Raw genomic sequence first — 26,852 nt, 5'->3', positions numbered from 1 at the left:
GCTCGCGGGCTGCCCATTCCCGCTCGTTTCGGCACGGTTCTGTGTCTACAACAACATCTATCCTGATCCCCTTGCTTTTTACGTGTTTTCGGTTGCGTCTAACACAGAGCAGAGTGAATTAAACTCGGTCGCAAAGCATCTAGACTAGCGGGAGTTTTTGGAACGTCTGCGACGTTTAAATTACCTTGTGTAGACAGAAGAAAGGAACTTCGTTTGGCATGTACCAGAGACGCAGTAACCCCAACAAGAAAACATCTCTTTCGCGCGGAGCTAAACTACTAGCTTAACGCAATACCTTAATTGCGTTTCTCATTGGAGGATCGAGTGCGGAGATGAAGAGTGCGAGGAGTGGGAAACATTGGAGGATCGAGTGCGGAGATGAAGAGTGCGAGGAGTGGGAAAGGGAGAAAAAGGGTGCGTTACATGGTAAGGATGGCGGAAACCTATCGTCTTTCGACGTCATTTGCAGCGTTGCAAGCAGATGCCCGGTCAATGTTACAGGGTCATTGCAGTGTCATTGTAGGGTAAAACAACGGCAAGGGAAAAAAAACTGTGCACAAACTACGTAGTGGGAATTGTCGAGCAAATGCTGCACAGCGAGCACCTCTAAAGATGGCTTCACCATTACACGCACATGCATTGGTGGGGAGGGAATTTTTGTGGCGCCATATAAGCAGTGTAATATCAAAGTAATTAGGCTTGAGTGCTTTTTATTAAATACCTCTATTAAGACCATATGTAGCCATACAAACCGTTTTACACCAAGCTCATTTAAAGTTTCCTTTACGATTACACGCACGTACATTTTTCGGGAGTCATTTCTTTAAAAGTAGTTGTAATAACTTTATTAATAGAAAGGAGGCACGAAGGCCCTGGGGAGGGAATTGAGATAAATTCGCCTGCTCATATAAAAGGTCTTCGGCCACAGTGAAGTTCACCGAGCAATAGCATGTTCACATGCCTCCTTTTAGGCTATCTTGTTTCAGAGGAGCTTGATCAGAAGCTAGTAAACTAATAGGCCTCCGAGCATTCACTTACAGACTCACGTGGGTTATTTAGAGGGGCAGTCATGAGGGCAATCGGCTCAGGCCATAACACCAGCTTTTATATGCCGTTAGCTAAGCAGTATTCAACGATCCTTTCAAGAAGGGAAGGATGCGTTCTCACCCGCTGCAGGTGGTCTGCTTCATTCTAGGGCGGGTAGAAATTTGTTAGGAGTCGCACTCGGCCAGAGATGAAATTAGCACATTTGCAGGGTAAATGAAATAAGTTCGGCTTACAACTGGTGTTTCAGTAGGGGCAACGCTGTGGTACGAAACTAGCGGTGCTCGTATCTGTATAAAACATTTATGCAGAAACACAACAAGTTTGATATCAAAGTATGAAGGCCATAGCGTTTTTGTTATTAACGACATTTTCATATGCGGCGTGAGTGCGACACATTAAGCGTTACGGACGAACAGATGGATTTCCACTTCGAGTCCACGTAGGAATGCTTACGCATTTAAAAGATTTTGGCGGAAATGACCGTCTTCATTTAACACGCATGATATCAGCCGTTTTGCGTGGAACGACGTATCATTAAATACCGCTCCTAGTTAGCATGGCTCGTATCAACAACTTTACTGATGGGCGCGGGATCCGCACCGACCAGCTCCTCGCTCATTTATGGCATAAAACGTTATTGGCTGTACGAGGAGCGGGACACCGTACGTCATGCCACCACATACCAACAAAATCCAGCCTGGCGTGGAAGACGGGATATTAAAATGTCCCTGTGTAGAAGATGTGTTGACGAAACGGCATGAGTAAGTGGTTGTCGACTTACTTCCAGAAAATGTGGGTGGACAGAGGCTGTGCGCAAGAGTAGACATTGAGGTTATCACAGGTGTGCACTTACTTAAAAATGACACCGTTTCTGCGGGCAGAGAATAGTGGTCCGTTTTCCTTCACAAAAATATCCGGAAACAGGGCTCAGTCAGGGCTTACTCCGCTTAGGCGTAGTACACTGTTAAAGCTATAGGGATCACGGTACTTTGTGATTGGCTGCATGTAACGCATCATCTCTGTCCGCACCCAGGACCTGACTCGCACCCGCATTTGATGCCGTAATTACCTCCCGGCTTACTATTGTAACCAACGTCCATCCAAACACCTCTACGCGTCGTAGGCCAAGTGCGCTCGCTCCTGCCATTCCCTCTTCCCATCTTCCGCGCAGGGTCATTTTACAATCACATTGTCAGTGGACGTGCGGCAGCATGGTGTGACAAATGCTTAAGGAGATAATTGGGTGTAACGAAGCTCTCGCTAAGTTTTCTGCGTGTGCCAAGCTGAGTCGACTTAGACTTGCCCCTAGTAAAACCAGAGCAGTTGTACTTCGGGCTACAAACTAATTGTCGAAGTTAACAAACACAACATTTTTGTGAGGTCAGGAAAAAGGGTAGCTGATGGTAAACAAATGGTAGAGTACTTTTCTTAAAATTGGTGCTGAGAGATGCAGGTGGCATACCATCGGTATCCCAGCGCAAATCAGGCTGTTCAATGGTCTCCTCGATTCGGCTACACTTTCTGTACTAGTTCACAAAAGTGCCGTGCAAGTGCAGCGCCAGTTCTTTCGCGCGCTACACCTTGCACGAGACGAGAACTCGCACAGGGGCTAGTGCAGAAGTGTAGAAGAACTGGTGCAGCACGGCGTCAAATCGAGGGCCGTAGTGCAGGTGGCGCAAGCTGCACTGGTAAATCGAGTGCGCGAGTGCTTCACCGCCTGAACTGGTGCAGAAAGCGTAGCCAAATCGAGGAGACCACAAAATAGGCTATTGTTGCGACGCTGGCTTCCCCTTTGAAGGACAGCGCTACGAAAGCAGAGGAAGCGTTGCTGCAGTGTAAGCATGCTTGTGACAGAAAGCTTATTCGTTAAAAGCATGCAGCTAACGAAAAGCACAACGAAGTCTTTATTGCCCACATCACTGGCGTGCGTTCCTCTACTGCGCACCGACAGGGGTTTTGGCCAAAATAATTTCTTGCAAAAGCCAACCATAAATTTTCAGCTTTGCTATTCTTGTGAAAAATTAAGAATGACGACATCTCCCCACCTTAGCTTGCTTGCCTACCACACACGTACCATGCATATACTAACATTTCCACAACATCGTGCCAGGCCACCTGGCCTTGTCAGAGCAAACCAGCAGACCCCAATATCGGCACCCCAGACCTCGAGCAATGCGAGGCCGCGCTGTCTAGCTCAGTCTGGGAGGACCCGCGACTGTTGGTGGACCGGGCACTCACGACAGCAGCCACATCAGGGGCCCTGGACTGGCGTCCTCTCCCGTTTCCGAGCACGAAGGTCCTTTAACTCGGAAGAAATGAAGCTTTCACCACCACCACCACCACTATCACCTTACTTATAGCATCCTCGATAAACCGCACCGCTGCACACCGGTGTGCACCTTACCGGTACGCCTTTTCATCCTCGATAAACCGCACCGGTGCGCACCGTCTGTCCTCGATAAACCGTGGTGCACCCTCGCGAGGCACTTTTTGGTTACCCCGTCGCGCACCGAGAAAATCGACGGTGCGCCGGGGTGCAATCCCGAGATGCATCGCGGACGACGCCGGCGAAGGGGCTTCCTCCGCCGTCTGCTGCAGCGAGGCGCATCGCCGCACTCGTGTCAAGGCGGATGGAGCTATATATTGTTGCTGACAAGGATGGCGTGCTTGTGAATTCACCGGGCAACGATGCGACAGGCTCCTAACGGGCGGTAACAACGGCCAGGGATTGTAAATGAGGACGCGAACTTCGTGTACTTCAAAGACGGCTGCATGCATTGCCAGACAGTTGGGGATTGACATTCGTTTCGTTCGATCGAATTATCATGAAGTGTCACCGGAGTGCCTAGACGATGAAGACCTACTTGTTTTTCTGTAACGGAAGGGCGGAACAAAACAGGCACTCGCATTATGGCTCAAACGAAGATGACGAAGATGAGAAGCAGCTTGTGTAGCTGTTTAGTGGAAGCGGTGGCGGTACTTTGTTCCGCATGCATGACGGATTTGAGTTGTGCGTACATATAATCATTGGCCTTCAATAAATACCACTTTCTAATAGCGCTGTGTCTTATTACAGTGCTGTATTGCTACTTGTGAACGATTTTATGAGTTGATTTCTTGGATTAAGAGATGGCGCCTGGGTAGAACCGCCCCGTTTGTCCTCGTTCAACGCTCCGTGCCGGTACGCACCGTCGTGGGGCACTGTGCACCGCGCCGGTTTTGGGGGCAACACCGGTGCGTGTTTATCGCGGACGCTATTAAACAGTGCTAACATTTCGAATCCCGAATGCCATGGTCTTGAGTAGGAGCCCCTCATTTCAGTCCGCAGAACTGGACTAGGTTGCGTCGTGTGCCTTACTTGTAACCAAACTCTTACGGCTCTTCGTCCCTTGCCTTTCTCAACTGCGCAGGGCTCGTGCTAGCGGATCCACCGCAAGAGGGAGCCAGCGAAGCGGCGGGCGCACTCCGCCCACCGACGCCAGCAGCCCAATAACCGCGGGCGCACCGGCAGCCGGGCGATGTGGCTTCGGCAGCCATGTTGGCCCACGCCAGCCGCGCCAACTGCCGCGCCACTGCCCACTCGCCAACAGCGGCCTGGCTGCGCCCCGCAGCGCCACCGATCGGCAATCGCAGCGACGCTGGTCCGGCCGAGCTCAGGCCGAAGAAAAGACTCGATGCCGTCTTCTTCGTCGTCGTCGTCGCCGTCTTCTTGCTCGGCCGAGCAGGGACGGTGGCGCCGTCACGTGCTCGCAGTACTCACTGACGAGGAGAAGGAGGAGGAGGACGAGGAGATTGGAGAAAAGAAAATGCAGGACGCAGTCTTATAGGTTTCTCGCCAGCGTTTTCCTAGCTCGCGAGCGTCTCTTCATTCATTCATAACGTCATTTCAGCCGCTCTGGCTAACATTTTTGCACACCTGGACTTGGACCGTATACCGGCGTTCAGCAGCATTCTAGTCGCATCCGGCTGAATACCATGGCTCAAAAGCGGTTTCACTTTCTCTCGGGATTCGCCGCAATCGCCGCATCTTATTCCCCGTATAGGAATTGTTAAGGTTGTACTTCCCTCAAAATGAACTCCGCTATCTTGACATCCGCTTAACGAGTGGCGTGTGTCCGTGCGCCAAACATTTCGTGTTCCGATGCGGCGTGCTCTGCTGCCACGCTTTCCGCGGTTTAATCAGCGCCATCAGCTTTCGGGGCAAGTGACAGATTCGGGCGGCGTCACGTTAAACTACGTCTCCGGTTCCAACTGCATCCGCAGCCGACGTCTCTCGTGACGTCATCGCAACGTGTCGCCGGGAACAGCTACGTCATCCTGGCGTTTCCCGCCGCGCCGCCTCCGCCGCCGACTAGTTTCGGTTTGCCGTCCAGGCCTCCAGCGGGAAACGGCACGGAGGAACGGGGTCCTAGTGATGCGTCGACGCCGAAGCGCTTTATCGCTGGATAGTAACCGGAAGTTCCTGTGCGCTCATCCACACAGCGGCGATGCCTGACAAGCGGTGTGTGAACAACTTTTTCAAACGCAGAGACACTGCTTTCACCTGTGAGTTTCTGGAACCTCCATGATTGGAGGATTTTGGACAAACCTGAAGCGAAAATACCGTGCCACTGTTCTACTCGCAGGCTATACTCGCCCTGCTTTTCTCCCATGCTCTAAGGAATGGAATAATATCAAAGCCTACGCCACCAGAGTTCACGGTGCGCAGAGTTCGTCGTCGTTAAATCTAATCTAAGTCTGCAGCAGGCTCAACACATAAGCTGTTTGACGACGAGGGCGTAGAACGAAAAACTCCATGAAGCCTCTTGCATTGACGGCACTCGCAAGCCATTTTCACGTTGCCGTCTCTCACGCATTGCAAAAGCTTTGTGAGCAAATGTCCGCATGCATAAAGGACGATGGACAAGGGAATGACAGTCTCACCCGAATTCTCCGGTTCGTTCGTTTACAGCTCTCGTGTCCGTAGCTACCGTGCGTTACTCAGAATGTTTCGCTCAAAGGCGCCCACTCGTTAAACCCGCATACCTCGTCCGGTGGCTGTGTGGGATGTTGCCGCCCAGTGACTTCCGGTTCCGCGTTCGCTTAGGATAGCAAATTGCCGCGTCGCCGTCTCCTCATCCTCCGTCGCGGCGACTCGTCGCCGCCGCGCCTCGCTCTTCGAGCCAAAGAAGAGTGCGCCACACACCCCGGCAGACGAGAGGCTAGGGAAAAAGGGGGAAAAAAGAAATGCGCCGTGTGAAAGAAACCCCGTGCTGCCGAGTTTCGAAAAGCCGCGGACGTGTCTGTGTGTGTGTCACCTTCATTCCCGTCGAGCCGCTCTCTCTTCCGCAAGGGCGAAGACGTGTGTGCGCGCGAGTGCGACAACGCCGGCGACGACAGCGACGTAAACAACGGACGGACATCATGAAGGACAACAGACAGAGAGAGAGAGACAGTGATCTTCGAATTCCACGTGTACAGTACTCTTCAAGTATGCCACATTATACACATTATATTATATATAATATATTATATATACACAATTATGTAATATCAAAAAAAAACTACGAAATGATGCGGCTGTAGCGCCGATCTTTATGCGTTATACATGACCGCCGTTTGTTGATCGCAAGTGGGTCTTACGAAACTGGGGGCGAAGCCTCCGTTCTTTACACAAACCTTCTCTCTCCCTCTTTCTCTCTATCTTTCTATTTATACTTGCCTGTATTTTCGCTCCGCCATTTCTCTCTCTCTCTCTTCCTCTCTCTATCTCTCTCATTTTCCTTGCCTCTTGGGCATCGCGGCTGTATTTTGTTTGATATTTACCCATATTTTCTGCTAAAGTATGCGCGTTGCCTTTGTAGCCACTTTTTGTTTGCTGGCCTCGGTTTTTGCGACATCAAGATTGACCCCGCTGCCGGGAGAGTTCGTCTGGCTGTGTCTGGTTCGAAGCATTCTCAGTGGTACGAGCGAAAGATATAAACAAGCCATAGCAAGGCTGCGGTAGATTCCGCCCGAACGACATACCTCTCATCCGCAAACATAAAAAGTTGGAGGCTATTTGACAAAACTTTTTCACCGAACAATACACGCGCTGTGGCTATCCATTTATGCGTTTTAGAGCGCTTTTCTCTCTAATGCTGCCTGCACTTCATTTTTCAGTGGCTGTCAGGGTAGGCAATCTCCTGACACGATATTACGGGTTCACCAGCAATAAGAACTGACCGAATGCTCCTGCTAGGTCACTTAGTCTGACGTGAATGACATGGTGCTTGTAATAGATATTTGCAAGTTGTGTTCAAATCGTATTCTACCCGGCCTTCTTCAAATTGTATTTTTGCATATTAACATGATTCAGTCTAATCAGCAAGTCGAAATGTATTCTTCGTTGCAAAATGTTCTCAGGGCCCCTAAACCTTCAGTTTTCGAATATATTCAGCTTCTGCAACAAAGTAAGTAGCTATTTTACTTATATAAATCTCCCCGTGATACACATTTTTTCCAAGGAAAACCAAGGGAGGCGCCGCTATCGAAATCGGCGGCTCACCGTGTTCTCTTGTCCAAAACAAACAAACAGCCAGAATTTTCGTGACGTCGTGCTTTTTTTTTACTTAGAACCTGGACTTCTGAGAAGCCGTAGGCTACTGGAATGCTGAAGAGAACACAGTAGGGACGAAATGGCTCAGAAAAGAGCCTATGAGGCCAGGGTGTTAAAGCTTCCAACCATCGGCCACTGGTGAGTAAACACACATTGCGTCCAGGTCATGCAACATACCTCGCCTGCCACCAACCGCAGGCAGTCCATCTGACTGGTCCAGCATCAGCCAGCCGAGTTCTCCCGGTCGCAAGCATTTAAATTAAGCGCTTGTGTGCGTACACCCACTCACACACACAGAGATACACACACAAACGCACACACAGACATCCAGAATGCGTTATTGTTGAAAGTTGCGTGATGGTTGTGTGATGTGCGAGCCATTTGCTTGTTCCGCTCTCCTTGAGGTTGTTACTGCCCGAGTATAAATAATAACAGCGCCAATGATATAGCGAGACGAAATGGTCACAATAATACTCCGCAAAGCCGCGCCAAACCCATAGGTATAATATACGCGTCGTAACTAGAGGGGGACAAATGGTCGGCTGCGAACTTTATAGGCATGCGAGAGGCGCGCACTTTAAACGTCCAATTTCGACCTCCGCGCGTACGATCGTATTTTTTCTATCCGTTCTGAGAGAGTCCGCTGAACACAAGAATCGTCCTCTAGGCTGCTGCTCCGCTGCTTTCGGGGGTTTCCCCCTTTTCGAGCGTCGTTATTATCTACGAGCGCCTTACAATGTAACACTGCTCTTACTACCGCGTACTGTCACTCCAACAAGGGACGTGGGCGACGACCGCCTACACTCGGCGGCCAACGCTTGTAACCGCCAATCCTTCCTTCCACCCGGAAAGCCCACAATTTGCCAAGAAGGTTGTGCGAGGTACGAACATCGCTCTAGTCTTACTTTGCCCGCCTTTGTTTCAATTCCTCTCTTGCTGCATGCTACGCGTCGATAGATATACGATAGGCTTTACGTAGGGAGCGATCACGGTATTACTCACGAAAGGAATCGCCTTCGGATGGATCCAACATCGTAGCAACTTCTATAAATATATGCTCAAGTCCGCGACCACTCGTATGTCGCGTACGTAAATCGAAGAACAGACAGTTGGCCCACTTTCAGTGATATGAAAGGAGACCTATATGCTGCGCTAACCCTTAGGACGAACTCTTTCGCAAATCATAGTGTTTTTTTTCTTTGTTTTTTTTTTTCTAGTTTCGGTAAATCTGTTTGAAGGAAATCATGCCCGCTGAACAAATGCACCATTCCTATCATCTCAACATTCTTAACAGCCTATCGTAGGAATAACATTCTTAACAGAACCTAATTATGAAAAAATTTCGGCGCCTGATTGCCTGCCGAAAGAAAGATCCAGTTGCCGCATATTGAAGTGGCTAAGACCGAGATTGGGCTTAGATTGCGGGGGAAAAAATATAGGAATTAAAAGCAAAAAGCAGGTTCTGAGCTGTTGTTGACGTTACTCGCAAGTCGCATCTGGGCGGGATAAAATGCGATCCCATCGGTTTACCGGCTTCGAAATTGCCGATGCGGAACTTTTAAAGTGAACACCTAATCCGCTTAGATCGCCTAAGTTCTGGAAGAAACCGCTGCACAGAGTTCGGAGAAAGATGGCGAAATAATTCTTAGGTTGGGATTGCGAACGACGCTGTTGAGGATTATACATGCGCGCTTGAAAATTGCATCGAGAGGGCGTTCTTTAGAGTTCTCCGTCGAGCACAACGCAACCAATTTTGTTGCCAATCTAATAACATCAAGAACAAACGGCAGAATGTGTTTATTCTGACCGTGCTCTTAGGTTCTCGAACAAAGCCCGTGCGCATGCGCAGTGCTGCTTCGCCATCTTGTGCAGCTTAGGGAACGGAAACATCAGCATGCTGTCGGTTTCTATTGGTGGTTTTAAATTATTCTTCGTTTTTATCTCGCACGGCGACCAAGTAAACGGTGAAGCTCAAAGCCTTCAAATACCCACGACGCCGAATTTTCACTTTTAATTATATTGTCGAGGCAACGAAAATCATGGGCATTTAGCGTGCATGATTCCCTTCAAAGATGGCCGACTGGTTTCTTCAAGTTTTCCAGCCATTCAATGGCGGCCGAGGGGTGACAAAAATTAACGAGCCTCGCTCATTGTAAACAAGAAAATTACTACGACTTTTGTCCTTAAAATGGGCTGTGGGTGGGTGTCGTCATCGGTGATTTATGCAGCATACGTATTGTACCAGGAACAACTTACGCTAGCAATCGTAGCTGTCGTACTGGATAGCAAACCTCGATCCCCTTTTCTCGTCCGTCTCAACTTCTGAGCATTAAACTTCTCGTCGATCAACAGCCCTCCAGTCGTAGCTCGGCCCGGTAGCTTTTTGGAACCTCCCAACATAGCTTTGGAACGATGCTGTTCAACGACAACCTTTCAAGAACAACGTATTCATGCTTTTTAAAAGAAGCGAGCTATTGTTCCATCCTGTACCGCAGCGTCTGTGCTGAAAGTTTAGTGACGATCCCTCTAGCAATTTTGAGGTTGTCTGGTGAAGACAGTCCTCATCTTTTTTTCCGTTTTATTCCTCCTCCGTTGTAGCGTTCTAGCCGTTCCCGTTGACAGCCGAATGTCTGTTTTTCTGGGTGAGTTTTTTATCGGTGCATGAGCATTTGGCGAAGCCAGCAAAATCAAATAGAACAAAATAAATGCCGCGTGACGACAACAATGATATTGCGTTTATCATATGTTAACAGCAGACAATAACATTTAGCATACGAGAGAATGGTAGGTGAAAACGCCACGTGGCGGTTCAGTTGGCGCCGAAGAGCGGTGGTGCAGACGATGACAGACAAAAATGCTCGTAGCTCGTAAGTGAGCGATTGCGGCAGACAAACTTGCAGATAAGGATTATAAAAACACTTCTATGGTTCTTTACCACTGCGAATATTGCGTTGCTTATCATCCTCGTGTTAAATTTGACATGGGAGTGAATTAATTCAGGGGAACGGTTGCTCTGAACCTTCAGGGCTGTACTGTGGGTGGGCTGATAGTTTTTAAGAGCCTTTAGCAGACAGGTTTCTCCTTTAGTTTTCTGTTCGGCAATTTTAAAAACTAGCCGCCTCTGAAAAATAAATTTGCCGTTTCTTCGACATAAAAGGACAGCGTCTATACCACCCGAAAACTTCGTAGTTCATTCGGGACTTCGTTGTAGTAAAAAAAACAGATTTCTCTGTTATAAGATACCTTATGCGTTACGTATTTTCTTGATCCTCCATTATCGCTGACCTTTCCTGAAGACGTCGTTTCGCGAAAGTCTCAAGCGCTAAGTCTGAGCGGCGCCAGGAGAGTAGTTAGGTTCATCTGTTCAGTTGCCGGAAGACGACATCCCTTTGCCGCGCCTGACACTGCACCAGAAGGTTTGCTTGCTTTGTTTCCCTTTCTTTTTGTTTGCGTTCAATTTAGCGTTATATTTGCTCGGTCTTTCTCAGGACTGTACCTTATAAAGAAGTAGCCATTCAACTCCCACCCCGCAGGTTTCCTTCAAGCCTGGATTGCAAGGTCTGGAGCGAGGGTTTCTCGTGCGTTCTTAGCCTCCCCTCCCGCAAAGGAAGTTATGTTGTATTCAACACTCGCAAGGAGTGGCACGGTGCAGTAATTAGATGTTCGTGTTCTATGCAGTGCCCGTGCGCGAAAATTCTAACTCGTTACCTCTGTATTGGGGTTATTATTCTTCGGAAGTTGCTCACGAAAGATGCGGTTTTCCGTGAAAACAGCGGCGACTCGCTCCTCGCGCGCCGGTAGATTGTGCCAAGAACATAATAGGCTTCGCAATAACTTGGCGTCGCTCTGAAAGACTATAGAGACGTCATGACGTCAGCTAACAGGAATCGACTGTGCCGTGCGGCATAGAAGAACGCTCCGAGTAGAAAAAGAACGACGCCATAACTAGTAGCAGGTAGCGCTTGGTCAGTGACTCCTCCCCTTTCTAAAGCGCGGTTGTGACTGATCCTTTTGCTCAGTGAAATTGACGACCACTTGTCTCTTTGATTTAGACGTATCGCTTCGGGTTGTGATGGTTCGTGAGAGACGCTAGAACTGGATAAGACTAGACTAAACTAGGAATACGGCTTCAAGTGCCCCGACTCGGAATGAACCTCGGCTTTCTAGGTGCTCTAATGTTCGAAACGTTAAGGCGACCTCTACCGCCGCAGTATTCCTTAATTACTGGCGTGAGGCCGCTACAGCATGGGTGCATACTTAAACGCTCAGGTAAATTACACGCCACACTGATGCGAACTGGAGCGCGGCGCAAAGGGCGAAACACATGTGCGGGGATCGATGCGTTTTCGGAGGGGAAAACGCATCAAGGTTGCGGGACCGCTCTTGGAGAGGGAAAAAAAACGTGTCGTTCTCCTTACATGTGTTTCGCCCATAGGGCCACTTAAGCACGCTTACAAGAACGCACATCCGGGAGGTCGTGCTTCGTAATTTATTTTGTCGTTTACCTTACGGCGACACGCCTGGTGTCAGAGGAGAGCAAGAAAGCGCGTGGTTGGCGCAGCGGCTGGTCCGGTCGTCTGTTACTCTGGGCGCTAACACCAGCCGTAATGGTGACGCTTGTTTGTGTATTTGAGAGGAATCAGCTTATTAGAAAATGTGCGGAATGATATTTTATTGCTGTTTTTTTAATCAACAGTGCATACGCAAATGACCTCATTCGGGCTTGCGAAGGTCGAATGCTTCATGCAGACGACGACACGCCGGAGATCAGTTGCAAGTTTGTCTGCTTTCATGCAAGGTCGGTTACTCGAGTTGACATGAGCTTGTCTCAGGAAGACAAACTTCGTGAGCGAAAACAAATCAAGGTGTGAGCGAATGTAAGGCGGCGGTTTTTACAATCTGGGCGGGAGGCAGAAGAAAAGAACTAGAAATATGATCATACAAATAAGAATGCAAGTTGCGCGCCTGTCTGTCTCAGGCTGTCATCCCCCCGATTTCTACCTTTGTGTCACTTGTGATCGGGAGTGCATCATCGTCTGCGCGGTTCTGTCGAGCGCGACGGTGTGTCTCTCTAAACGAAAATGTTCAGCGGTTAAGTTTGGCTGTTGAAGGAGTTCTTTCGTTTGTCTGTTTACGGCGTACAAAGCGACTTTTGCTTGCTACTACTAAATGCGAGCGTATTAAAGTACCTTCTTGTCTTGTACTATCCTGCGTCTCGTTTTTCAACGCGCCCCATCTCAGGCGCCCAGAGGGATCCCGGGGCGTACACTGGTGCTGCTGCTTTTCGTTGTCGTGGCGGCGGTTGTTTTTGGTTGTCGTTGATGATGATGCTGTTTTCTTCCCAAACTTCGACGACAGTCATTTCAACATCATTTTTGTTATTTTTGTTCTTGATATTGTTTTTTTAACATGTTGTTTTGTTGTTGATGATGTTGATGTTGTTCTGTTTTTCTTTTCAACAACTTTCGATGACCGACACTTCAACACGGGATCGTATCGCATCCCCATTGGCTGACTGCCCAGGTATCCTGCCGCTATGAATGTCTTGGTGCCCGAACACTCGAACAGATTCTACTACGTTGCCAAGTGCTTATTGGCCTGCATCGCAAAAGCAGCTTTGTTGCAACTTGCAGTGTACGTTCTGACACGGTACGGTTTTCTAAGGTGCATGCTTCCCGATCCTGGAGCCATATATTCATCGCTACAATGGAACCTTGCCTGATGTGTGTGCCCGCCTGGAAGGGGAAAAATAACTGGCCGTAAATTAATGCTTATAGCAGCCACTACCATTCGAAATATTAGGGCCCGAAAATTCAAATTTTGGAAGTTGAAAGGAAAACCGTGGCGTGGTTCAGTGGAGGATTATAAAGGGTTGGTAGGAAGGGGCACTCGCACCCCCCCCCCCCCCTGCCCCTCCTTTAGTAAAAGAAACAATATGCTCTACGAAGCCAATAATGAATGGCACGCTCTTGCTGAAAGATACCTTCCGGCCTCATGAAGTCAGTCTGTAGGGGCACAAAAATAAGTTTGTTACGAGGAAACTTAGCTACTACTTTTTTTTATCTGGAGCGGGGGGGTGGTAATATTGCTGTTTTCTAGCGTTCTAGTCCTTCTTTAAGCTGCCTTATAGCTTTCTAAACCACCTTTTGGAAAGACCAGAAAGAGTGCCACCTTATGTTTACAGCGAAGCTCTCAGCGGAGCGTTTTTTTTTTTTTTTTTGACGCCTTCGTGACCACGTCCTCCATGCCTATGTCAGGTAAGCCTGTTTTTATTCTCATTACTGAGGAGAGTGTTTAGAAAGGTTTGGCAGAGGTTTAAAACTATACTCCTCAAGAGGCGAAAAGGGATAAAGTCTGTTGGCAGCGGAATGGTCGTCGCTGCGTCTTATAGGGTTTTCCCACCGAATATGGATTCTACGATGGAATGATGGTCAGCTTCGCTTGACCCATGTGGTCGGAGCTCAATTTGCACATTTTTTTCTCCGAAATTCGCGGGTCCCAAAGCGTTCACAGTTCCCCTCCTCTTTCACAGAAACACGACGAAGCGGCGCGCATAGTGTCCCTAGCAGCAAAGGTGTTAGTCGGCCGCGGTATGCCGAACCGATGCCCTGTGCCAACAACTTGCACACCAACCAAAACAACAGAGCAGGTGGGATGACGAAAGGGGGCTTTAATATTTCTATCTAAATCACGGCGGACGGAAATAAAACGGGAAGAGCGGCATAAAAATAGCTGGGTTGTCTCAATAGAACACATGCAAAAAATGAAGTAAAATATAGACCGCATACAGGGTAAAACTATAGAATCTTCAACCAAGTATATAGCGCGAAATTAATGATCGAGTGACCTTTATTTAGAAAAGAGGGCTGAGGTACCAATTCGGGTTAAAGGGAAAGGAAGATTGGGAGACACATACAACAAATAACGGTTGAAAGACGTAGTAATTGTTTAGAGCCTGTGTTCTTGTAGGTTGCAAGCAGAATTCGAGTGCTTACATAGGTAGCGATCGTCATTATGAGGAGCCCTGTTCGAAAGGCTCACCCTGATAATGTCGCACAGATTGTTAGTAGCAAGAGTTACGGACTTTGCTCTCCAAGACAATCTCTGCAACGTTGTATAGTGGCTGACTGACTCAGATCCCTTTCTTCTTTTTCAAGAACGCGAAAAAAAGATAACATTATTCAAGAACGACCACAAAGACTATAAAACGCCACACTAACAACAAAAATTAGCAGTGGCTTAGCTCGGCTATGCCAGGATATACGTAGCGTGAGTTAAGGTTCAGCTGGTTATTGTTAGCTTTCCTGGTTGTCAAGGATGAGCTTGATTATCATGCTTACTGCTGCTTCAATGACACGCACGCGATATACGCATTATGTGACACGTGTGTATTTATCAAGCGGATCCGCCGCAGCGTCACCAATCGCCCCAGAGGTAAGCTGGTTCCACAGGCGCAGCACGCCGGTGTTGCTGTGACGCACGAGCCATCGGTTTCACACGCGGCTACCCCTCGCATGATCATCAAGTGGACCGGTCCGCCACGTGCGGAAGGGAGGTCGGCGAAGACGCTGGACGCGTGGGGTGTTGTTCCACAGGCGCACGCCGGTGTTGCTGCGACGCACGAGCCATCGGTTCCACACCCGGCCACCCCCCGCATGATCATCAAGTGGACTGGGTCACCACGTGCCGAGCTTGCGCAGCACGGCACTCCAGGAGCCACGCAAAACTGCTCAACCTCGGCCAGTCTAGCTCACGCTACAAAACCAGCTCCCAAGCCCCCCGCACCATGGCTCCGGGGCCGAATGCAGCGAGAGTTGGCATCAGTATATCGCTATGCAAATTCCCAACTCCGTGTGGCTCTGACGTGGGTATTTCCGTAGATAACGCGCTACACAATACCCAGTTTCAAGCGCAGCTATCCGCGGACGACTCATACCGGTGCAGCAAACTCAATTACACTCATTTGGCCACTGCTACTTATACCGCACGAGTAACCGCGCTCGGCTTTGAAAAGTTGAACGACCGCTATCTCACTCCCGATTCGGCTCCAAAGGCGGCTTCTAACAGTATCTCTCGCTTCAAAAAACAAAACAAAGAACAAGAAAGCGTGTCCTTTCCCTACTAAACTGACACTAAATTTTAAAAAATAGGAACCGACGTGCCGCTTGTCGGTGCGTCGATTCCTATTTTTTTAAAGTCCTTTAAGAGAAACAACTGCTATTTGTGTTCGCAGCATCTGCGCCGGGTTTACTCTGAAGTTGACTTTTCGGCGAGTCGATTTTGTGCAGGACGACGTATTCGCCACTGGCGCGCTCATAAACATGACACCTGCACCTGCGCACTTATATCAAAGGCCTCCGGTGCAGTCGTGCGGAACAAACAAGCGTGGGGGTGGGTTTACGCCCTCCTTGCAGATGAATCCGGCCAGCATCGGGTTGCGTCGTGTCCTTTCCACCCGAATTGCAACTTTCGCGAACGTGACTGTGGCCGTTCTTTTTTCTTGTTTTTTGTTTTGTTTTTTGTGTGTTGCCTTGTATATATGTGTCCCCTCTCACACTTTCTTCTCCCTTTCCTGCCTCTCTGTAATCCCCATCTCCCACAACCCCGCACCATCAGGCGTTCCGGTGTCCACCCTTAGGTGAGACAAACTACGCCTTCTGGTGGACTTTCCTTTCCATGGTCTAAAACAATAAGTTTGTTCATTCATTCATTCATTGCTGTTGGCCTGCGTGGGGTTGCTTTGGGTGCCTTGGCAGTGGTGTGAACCGTTCGGCAGAACCAACGTCCGGCTCACACCGTGGCGTGGACGTTGAAGGTAACTTCGCGAGAATATTATCGTGATGAAAGCCTTAATGGCTCATCGAACGCGAAAAGTAACCTTCGCCGTCGTCGCCCTCAACACGGATGGTACCCAAATGGCCGCCGCTGGAAGGAGAGAAAAAAAAACGCCCGTTTCTTAAGAGAAAGACAGTTAAAGCGCGAAGCTTTCTCAAATGCAACCTGAGTCGAAGTCTGTCCAAAATCCTAACTTCTTCGACCGTGTCGGAATAGCACAATCGGTAAAAAGCGCCCGTGAGTTCGAGATTTTGGCGCACGTTAAAGATCCACAGGTGGTCAAAATTAATCCGGAGCCCTCCACTACGGCGCGCCTCATCGCCTGCGTTGCGTCGGCGCGTTAAACCCTACAATCGATCAATATCACAATCGGATAGGCGTCGGCTCCGTAACGTGAGGGACGCAGGTTCGATTCCGACCACAGGAAGCGCGTCTTTTTCTTCAGGCGCTTGATGTGGTTTTGTAGAAACCCATTGTGTAAGTCGACTTCCGTGCAGTGCGTTTTGGGCGTAACGATGGACGACACCAATGAAGCGAACGACGCCATCGGCGGGGCATAAGAAGCTTCGCTTACTGTCGTCATAATTTCATGAAACCCATTTCGTAAAGTTGGCTTTTCCTGCAGTGCGCTTTGCTCGGACATCGGCGCCATCAGTGAGGAATAGAAAGTTTCGATTCAATGAGCAAACAGAAACACGTTTGTATTCGTGTGGTGTTTGAACCCGGGCCCCCTAGCTGGAGCAGAGTGCGTTACCTGCGCTAACACAACACCCTCCCAGAGGGAGGGCAAGAGGTAGCCTGGAGCTGCCCCGTGGCAGACGATTGTTGTTGTTGTTGTTGTTGTTGTTCCTGGTGACTGGGCACATATCCACGTAGGGGATTAGCCAGGAATCGGGTGTGAGGAGGGCTACTGCGCCCGCTTGGGGAACGGGACAGCACGTGAGTAGAATAGGTGCACGTGGGAAGAGCCCTGACTGTGGGGCAGCTACCGCGTGAATTGCGGCCTGTCTGTCTGTCTGTCGGAGTGATTCGGGTTAAAAGACGGAGAAACGATCGCGAAAATAGAGGCGCAAGCACGATGAAGTGGTAAAGAAATTGTCAATAGTGACCACCAGGCTTTCTCCTTCAAATCAGGTTCCAGGCGAATTTTTACTTGAGCGGTATTGTGCGACGTCGGGAAAGAATTGGCGTTGTGCTAGATCGATGCCCTGCATGCCTCCATGGATGCCCAACATAGATGGCTCCCCGTTTCGTGCCCGTCCCGCGTCGCAGTGGTCTTGTGAAAGTTCACTTGCGCTACGGTGGTAAGAACCGTGCTTAACAGCTAGAACAGCAACAAACATTGGACGCCGAATGGCTGCTCTCGTTCCGGCAATCGACGCGTTTCTTTGCGACTGGGGGAACGAGATCTGAGCGATCCCACTATTGCTTGACCAGAATCGTGATCCTGCATGCCACCAACCGAATAACCCGTTCACTAAATCTGGGGTGATGAGGAAGCAAAGGGGGGGGGGGGGGGGGGTGGAGAAGCCGAGGTTGCGCACAGAAAATACTTTATAGTATCAAAATTGCGGTGTCAATTTAGCCGAATACGTACAAAAACGAAGAAGGGTGCGCAACCTTGTTTATTTAAAGAGCGCCAGTTAGGTTTTTGCTGATCACACAAGGTATTGAACCCAGCAATATCATGAATGAAGATTAGCTGGCTAGAGGTTGTAGGCGGCCGATGAGGCGGTGCGGCCGAGCCCACGTTTATTGTGGTTGCGTTGGCTGTGCCATGAACACGACGAGGCGCGTAGAACGCGGGTGCCGTTCCCGAGGTGTGCCGGGTGCCGAGTGTGTTCCGTGCCAGCTGACCAATCTACTGATGATGATGGTGGCGCTTCAGAAAATGATGATGGTGGCGCTACAAGGTAAAATGAGGCGGCAAATTGGCCTGACAGCTCTCTTGACCATTGTTTGTTGGTAGGGAGCGTAAAGGCAAATGTATTTCACGCTTTGATGGCTACGGGATCAAATATACGCCAGAGGAATCTCATTTCCTGCTATTGCCCAAGGAAGAATACTTTTTACCCAGCTTTTTAATCAACTCCGCACTCATCTGTGGTGTTTGTGACTGGTCTGGTGCTCTCACCTGAGAAGGCAGCATTCATAACCATGGCAAATCGCTTAACCAGCAGCACGCTGGTACAGCGGGCGATACAACTGAACGGGCGTGCTGCCGACATAGCTCGTGTTCGCTGAAATGGAGCGGTTTGGCTGCTGCACGTGGATCTTACAAGAAACGATTAAAGACGCCAGGAAAAAAGTCAAGTTACTCAAGAAAATTGTTGTGAAATCCCCTGCGAATCAATCTTCGTGAATGTGAGCATCGACAGGCGCATTGGAAGCATTTTACTGTCGATTGATTGATTGATTGATTGATTGATTGATTGATTGATTGATTGATTGATTGATTGATTGATTGATTGATTGATTGATTGATTGATTGATTGATTGATTGATTGATTGATTGATTGATTGATTGATTGAAAATACGTTTATTTCATTTTGTTGTACTTGGGCGCTGCTATGGATAAGAGTAGGGTTGGCGGGGGGGATTGGTGGTAAGGAAGTGGAAAGTGGGAACGGATAATTATGCCACCATTTACTGCGTCAGCGGCCTGGAGGCAACACCGCGGTCGCATGGAGTCATAGCCGTCGTACTGTCCTGCGCTTCGCCGCAAAGCTCGGCACCAACGCCCAGAGAAAAGGCAGCAGGGCGCGCCACGAGCTATTAGGTTATTAAGAAGGAGTTTTAGGGGCTGGGCAGGACCAGGGCTGGAGAGACGTGGACACGGTCCAAGTCGCACGTTGGTGAGGGCATGGTATACCGCGGAATACTGTAGTGGGAGCATACCCACACTAGATGTTCACGCTAAACTTTTTTGCACCCTTTTTGGCCAAAAAGGGTGTAGTATAAGTGAAAAAAGAGTGGTGGGACGCCATTACACCCCTTTTTCTTTGAATCTCAACACCCTTATTCGTAGCTATATACCCTTTTTGCGTGAAAAAAGGGCGCTGACCAACTTCAACATCCTTGGTTTTTGGTACGGGGTTGAGAGGGTGTGGAAAAGGTGTTCAGCTGTTGATTGATTAAGATCATGCATGCATGTATAATTGTACTGCGAAGTACAAGACATTCCCTCATATCCTCCTCCCCACCTCGTAAAATGTTCAAAGGCTAAAAAAATTGTTCGCTTCCAATGATCGCTCGTTTCAATATACGGTGCGCCTCTTGGCCGAAGTTTAGCTTCGGCACGTGAACCGTCAATTTGAACTCTTAAAATTAAAACGACTATATATATGCACACTAAGCTTTTTTTTCACGTTTATTGCCCAAAAAAACGTGTATTATAAGTAGACTAAAGGTGTTGGGAAGTCATTGCGCCCTTTTTCTTAGGTCCCAACACCTTAATTTGTAGCTTTACACTCTTTTTGTGTAGTTAAGTTTTGCGATGTTATTGCTAGGCAAGGCTAAGTGCTGAGGGGTGAGGCCAAGTTTAGCGGGATTTTTCAAAAACGTTCCGGTCGGTCCCCCACACTGGCAGCAGATTCATGGGGGGAAACAATCTAGGTCGACCACCAGCTCCGCGCGCTATTCCTCCAGCCTTACACCGCTAGTGCAAGCTGCGCCAATTTCTTTCGCGTTTTAGTATCCCAAAAAAGACCAGTACCTTTAAAATGGTATAGTAAGAGGTGCGCATGCGCCCCTTGTGCTCACACTCGAACAGGCTCGAAAGCCGGCTTCACTGTTAGAATACTTTATCTGCGGTGGTGCACCCTTTACAGTGGCAGTATATGGCTGTAAGCCACCTGACCCGCCCCAAGAAATTGTAGTCAACCTAGTCAACTGCGATGTATCTGCTTCAACTGAGCCCATTACACTCCTAGGCCTTCCAATTGGAACAAAAAACAGTCCTGGCATTTGGCTCAAAAGATTAAAACAGAAATGGAATGCCATACTGCACTCCATTCGTCGACTGTCGAATAAATATGGTGGAGCATCGCAGAAAGCCATCTTGAATATGGCCAGGGCTGTCACTGTGAGCACCCTCACGTACGGTGCAACGGCTTACGACCTCAACAAGACGAACACCAAAACCATTCAGGTGCTACATCGGGCGACCCTCAGGACAGTCACTGGCTTACCAAAGCACACACCCATTGGTAAACTGGAGCAAGCTGTACCTCTTCCTCCTATTGAAGCCATCATTCAGGAGGCCAAAGCCCAGGCGGACTTCAAAAGACCCCTTACACACCAGGGACACGCCTTAGTAGCGTGGGACGCCAGAAGACCACCAGTATTGTCAGATTACCCAGTCCCCATAGCACCCTGGCAGCGACCAGCAATTGATACTTCTACGCACAGCAGACCTATAGAGCGTGCTAATACTCTATTGCGACAGCGACGAATCCGACGCCTCGAAAGGGATCGCCTTCAGAACGAAGTGGACATTTTCACGGACGCAAGCGTAAACCAGTACGGCGCGGGCCTTGCTTGGACATGCCCTGAGGCACCGGTTCTCTCAGGGTACACTACCATACTTGGCAAAGAACTTTCCAGCCTCGATGCGGAGCTGTACGCTATTAACAACGCAGTGTCAGCTATCGCTTTTGACTGTGACCCACCTCTACCGCCCTCCATACGCATACTCACAGATTCGTACGAGGCCCTCACAGCTTTGCGATCGTATGATTCGACCCACCCTGTCGTCCACGAAATTCTGTTTCAAATTCAACTTCTCAAACGGAACAACACCAACATCCGCGTCGACTGGGTGCCTGGCCACGAACCATTTTCTTCAGGCAACCAGGCGGCTCATGTGGCCGCTCAGGAGAGTTCCCCCTCTTATCCTCCACTGGTGCCTGGGGTAAGGCCGTCGCGGTCCCCCGCTACCTCCCCAGCGATGCGTATTCATCAGCACAAGAAGGACCGACGCACACGTCTAAAAGCCCTAACTCCAGCTGGCTACCTCAGCCGCCTACCTCCTATTCCCCGCTCAGGCGAAATTTTTATTAACAAATATATTGCAAATTCAGCATACACACCTGAAACACTTCGCAAGTGGTACACCCCTCAGCTGCCCCCTCGATGTCCTTACTGCCGTGCCACCACTCCATCAGACCTCGCACACCTAGTTTGGTGGTGCCCAGCTTTCGCCACGCACCGTACATTTAAATCTCCCCAACCCCATCCCGATCCACAACAAACTGATGCACAACTATTATATGAAATAGCGGTTTATTCATTTAAAAGCGGTCTGGCACGGGTTGTTTGAGCGGGTCCTCCCCCGAACGAACTGGTGTATGTGCTCTAACCCTATTGCGATCACCATGAACTGGCCCATGAATTGCAGGTTCTAAGAACTGGCCCAGTTATTGAGTCTACTGAGAACAACCAGCATTTATTTGTTTTTTTTTTTTTCTCTTACCCTCCCTCCCCATTCCTTTCCCCCATCGTGACCAGTGGTCATCCTTTTCTATTAAAGGCTGTCTCTCTCTCTCTTTTTGTGCGTGTGTTTTTTTTTGTTGTTGTTGTTGTTAACGCCACCGAACTGATCTCAAGTTTAAACAGCTCCGCTGGTAGTAAATCATGGCAATTCATACTCTTTTAAACATCGCGAGGTACAAACCATCCCCTCGCTTGTAAGAAATGTTCAGTCCACCCGTTTAAACGTGTATAAAATACCTCCAAAGTTGGATGTCTTTCACTCGCCTTTTCTTAGTTGGCGGTCTTTCACACCCTTTTTCCAAGTTTCCAACACCCTAATTTGTAGCTTTACACCCTTGTGGGGGAAAAGGATGCTTAAATAATGAACACCCTTCTTGGTGGGCGTTGAAATGGTGTGGAATAGGTGCTTGGTGTTTCATAAAGTTCTATGATTTGTTGAACATAATAACCACCTCGCGATTTCATTTCATTTCATTTATTCCACCTTAAAGGCCCGAAGGCATTACATAAGTAGGGGTGGCGTACAAGGTATAGTAAACAACGCAACAAAACTCAAAGGGTACCAAGGCTACACATTCAGACAACAATAATAATACAAAGGGTGCAAAATGCAAAGTATGCAGTAAACATTACCAAGTGCAAAGTAAACGTAAAGGTACAAGGGTGAGCATTCAGAGAACGATGAAACAGTTTAAATGGTACTTCAAAATTATTGTAAAAACTGGCAGGAGAACAGTATAAATTCACTTAGATTGTGAAACGTTAATTTTTAGTTTATTGCTTAAGGTTTGGAGTTTAATGCATGTTACTATACTATCGGGTAGTTTATTCCACAGTGTAATCACATTGGGGAAGAAGGAGGTAATCACTGCAGATGTGTGTCCATTTATAGGTGCGATAGCATGGCTGTGGTTTACGTGGGATGAAGTTCCGTGTGATGGTTGAAACGGGACGTGCTGTGATTTAGGATGATAATAGAAAGCATGCAGAAGACACAACCGAGAAATGATACGACGAGATTCAAGCGAAGGCAGGTTCAATGATTCTTTCAGTGCAGGAACGCTAATGTCGTTAGAGTATTGGGAGTAAATAAAACGGGAGGCGCGGTTTTCAAACCGTTCTAAATCGTTAGTAAGATAAGTTTGTGAGGGGTGCCACATTGAGCAAGCATATTCTAATTTCGGTCTCACAAAAGTTTCATAAGCTAACTTTTTAATGTCTGGCTAGGCTAATTTTAAGTTGCGGCGCAGGTATCCGAGGGTGCGTGAGGCCTCCGAACAGAAAATTTGAATATGGTTTGACCATATGATAGCGATGATGACAGATGCACTCCGAGATATTTGTGTGATAGTGTAGCGCTAAAGGGAAGAGACTTTATGCGATAGGTATACTCTGCTGAGCTCATTTTACGGGTGAATGACATCATTTTACACATGGTGAGGTTTAATGGCATGAGAGATTTATCACACCAAGCTACAATTAAATCTAGATCATGTTGAAGTTTAGCTGTGTCATCGGGTTTACAGATTGGAGAGTATAAAACGAAGTCATCGTCAAAACGTCTTAATTTTGTTAGTACATTAGTGGGCTAGTCATTCATGTATATTAGAAAGGGAAGCGGGGAGAGGCAGGCACCCTGGGGGGCACCTCAAGTTACGTCAGAGAGAGGTGAGTCATAATCGTTAGCGCTTGTGAACTGCTTCCGGTTTTTTTTTTTTAATTTTCTATCCAGGAAATTATGTTGAGAGAGATTCCAAGGTTGCATAGTTTAAAGAGTAATAGGTTATGAGGGACAAGGTGGAATCCTTTATAGAAATCTAAAAATATGACGTCAGTTTGAAGATTTTCGTCCGTGAAGTGAAGTATATCACGTGTGAATTCCGCTAGTTGGGTTTCGCACGATAGTAGTTTGCGGAAACCATGTTGATGAGCAAAAAAAATTGATGGATTCCAGATAAGTCATTAGGTTTGAAGCTATGATATGTTCGAGCATTTTAGATGGGACACTGGTTAAGGAAATAGGTCGGTATTTTTGCTGGGATTGCGTGGTTGCCTGATTTAAAAATTGCAATAATATTTGCCTTCTTCCAATCGTCTGGTACGTTTCCCGTTTTTAATGATTGCGTGAAGATGAAGTAAATTATCTGGCTAGAGACTGAAATGGTACTTTTTAGTAATTTACTGTTAATACTGTCACAGCCCGCCGAAGATGAAACTTTTAGATCGTTAATCAGTTTAAATATTCCTTCTGGAGAGATTTCTATTCCTGGCATCGCTACAGCTCAGGATCCGGCAATGCTACGGTATCAGTGGTATTAACAGAGGAAAACACAGATGAAAAGTGGTCATTCAAACCAGAAGCACACTGTGCGGCGTCGATTGGTTCTCCGTCAGCATTAGTGAGGTCCAATCGATTAGATTGTGACGTAGGGGAAAGTATGCGCCAAAATTTGTTGGGGTTTGATTGAAGAACCGATAACAGGTCGTCGGAAAAGAATTTGATTTTTGCAGCTTTGAGTTCGGTTAGGTGCTGTTTCGCGCATGAGCGGTATCGCTCCCACGCAGTTGAACTTTGGCTTAGACGGGCTTTTCTGTACAAGAATTTATTTAGGTTACAGAGTAATTTTAGCTGTTTGTTAAACCATTGACAGCTGGAATCTGATTTAATGAGGGTAGTAGGAATGTATTTGTTTTTAAGGTTGAGCATTGTAGTCTTAAAAAGTTCCCAGTTAGCGTTGACACTTCGAGTTAGGTACGTAATCCTGAAGTTATCTAAGAACTTGATGAGTTCGTGAATAATGGCGTTAAAGGAGTACTGACACGAAATTTCAAAGCTGATATAACTATGTAAAACGCTTCCTTTTTATCAGGAGATATCTCCCAGCAAGTTTCAGCAGCAACCGTTCAGCGAAACATATTTAAAATCCATTTTAATCTTCGCCGGCACGAGAAAGCCCAGAGCGGGCCGACGTGACATCATCTGCTACGTGCCCCAAACTGCCGACGTCGGGGCTCCCGTGACGAAGCCGACGCGCTGGCCGTGGTTGGCGCGCGCTTCTCGGGCGTGTGTACACGTCATGGTTTTGGGACTGACGTCATGCTGCCCGGGCCTGTGGGGACGGCGAAGACCTCGACCGGTCTGGGCGCGCGCGTGTGCTCGCTCGCGCGCGCTTCCCGAGAGGCAGCGATACGGCAAGAATGGTGACGCCATGTGATACATGCTGTCATGGCGGCCGCTCGGCGTTTTTTTGCCGAAACCGAAACTAGCACGAATAAACGACGCCGTAAATGAATGTTTGCGCTGCGCTCGACCGTCTAATCTGTCATTCTATGATTAGTGGGCTGGTAGGCACGCATAGCAGCGAAAAAAACGTAACATGAAAATTTCGTGTCAGTACTCCTTTAAGGCTTTTTTTTTTTCAAATCCGCATGATTGCGTATTTGCACACAATAAAATGCATGATCCCAAAATTAGCGCTCAAATATTTGATTTTTTTTTTGCGATAAGCCCACCGACTCTATCAGAAGACTTTCCTCTGCTGGCTATCAAGGCAAGTAGAACAGACGTATTTCTAAGTCTCGCTCTCCCCATGCATCCCGATGGTTTTCATGCTCAATTCATTTGTTGTCCAAATGTGACTTGCGTGTGTTGAATGTGTCTGTCTGTAGTGATTTGCGCTCAGCCGATGTCACGCGTAGCTGCGCTGCCGACACCCCTATTTTAGGGTGTTAAGCAACCTTACACCCTTATTGTAAGGTGTTCAAAAGCACATCCTTTTTTCCTCCTTACACCCTTTTTTAGCCAAAACACCTTTAACAGAATTAATTGCGCCACGGGTCAACATTGTTGCACCTTTTCCGGCCGAAAAGGGAATAAAAAAGTTTAGTGTGTAGGTCTGCCCGCTATGGCAAGTGCTGCATGTACTCGGGACACTGGGAGCGACCCCGCGGCGGTGAAAGCGGTGGAGTGAAAACGCTGTGAGACCCGCCGCGGTGGCTCAGCTCGCTAAGGCGTTGCGCTGCCGAGCACGAGGTCACGGGTTCAATCCCCGGCTGCGGCGGCCTCTTTTCTGATGGAGGCGAAAAGCAAAAACGCCCCCAATGTACGAGATTTCGGCGCACGTTAAAGATCCCCAGGAGGTCAAAATTCGGAGCCCTCCACTACGGCGTGCCTCATCGCCTGCGTTGCATCGGCACGTTAAACCCTACAATCAATCAATCAATCAATCAATCAACCAAAAACGGTGTGAGCAGTGCTCCCGTCGGAATTCGTCGTACAATTAGTTTCCCGCACGCTAAACTTTTTTACACCCTTTTAGCCAAAAAGGGTGTACAATAAGTGGAAAAAGGGTGTTGGGAGCCCTTACACCCTTTTTCTTGAATCTCAACACCCTTTTCCTAGCTCTACACCCTTTTTGGGCGAAAAAAAAAGGTGTTGATCAACTTCAACACTCTTGGTTTTTCTTAGGGTGTTGAAAGGGTGTGGAAAAGGTGTTCAGCCGTTCATTTAATAAGGCCATGCTTGGATGCATAATAGCACTGTAAAAAACAAGACACCCCCTCATATGCTACATGTACTCCTCTGCTCGCAAGGAATTTTCAAACGCAAAAAGAAAATAATTGCTCGTATGCAATTATCGCTCGTTTCCATATGCGGTGCACCTCGTGCCCCGAATTTAGCTTTGGCACGTGAAACACCAATTTGAACCTTCAAAATTAAAAAAAGACTATAGTCGTGTGGCGGAAAGGGTGTTTACCGAATGCAACACGCTTGGCTTAACGTAGGTGGTTGAAACGGTGTGAAATAGGTGTTCAGTTGCAAAAAAAAAAGAACAGCGGAGCTGGGGGTCGACCAAGTTTCGTCCGGTGTTGCTAAGTTTTGTTATGTTTGCTAAGCTT

The 26,852-nt window shown here is 48.2% G+C and overlaps 1 protein-coding gene across 4 annotated transcripts in view; it reads left to right on the top strand.

The window, feature by feature from the left end:
- Positions 1-12,827, top strand: part of Sh (Potassium voltage-gated channel protein Shaker) — a 621,315-nt gene extending 608,488 nt beyond the window's left edge. For all 4 annotated transcript variants that reach the window (XM_077704118.1, XM_077704117.1, XM_077704116.1 and 1 more), the window contains one exon: positions 4,458-12,827. The gene's annotated coding sequence lies outside the window, so the exon portion shown is untranslated. The remainder of the gene's footprint in view (positions 1-4,457) is intronic.
- The last annotated feature ends 14,025 nt before the right edge of the window (positions 12,828-26,852 follow it).

The sequence above is a fragment of the Haemaphysalis longicornis genome, unplaced genomic scaffold, assembly GCF_048455015.1.
Source record: "Haemaphysalis longicornis isolate Haplotype H1 unplaced genomic scaffold, Haemaphysalis longicornis Haplotype H1 scaffold_3, whole genome shotgun sequence".
Taxonomy (NCBI): Eukaryota; Metazoa; Arthropoda; class Arachnida; order Ixodida; family Ixodidae; genus Haemaphysalis; species Haemaphysalis longicornis.
The sequence above is the reverse complement of the archived record's forward strand: the minus strand, read 5'-3'. Positions and strand labels throughout refer to the sequence as shown.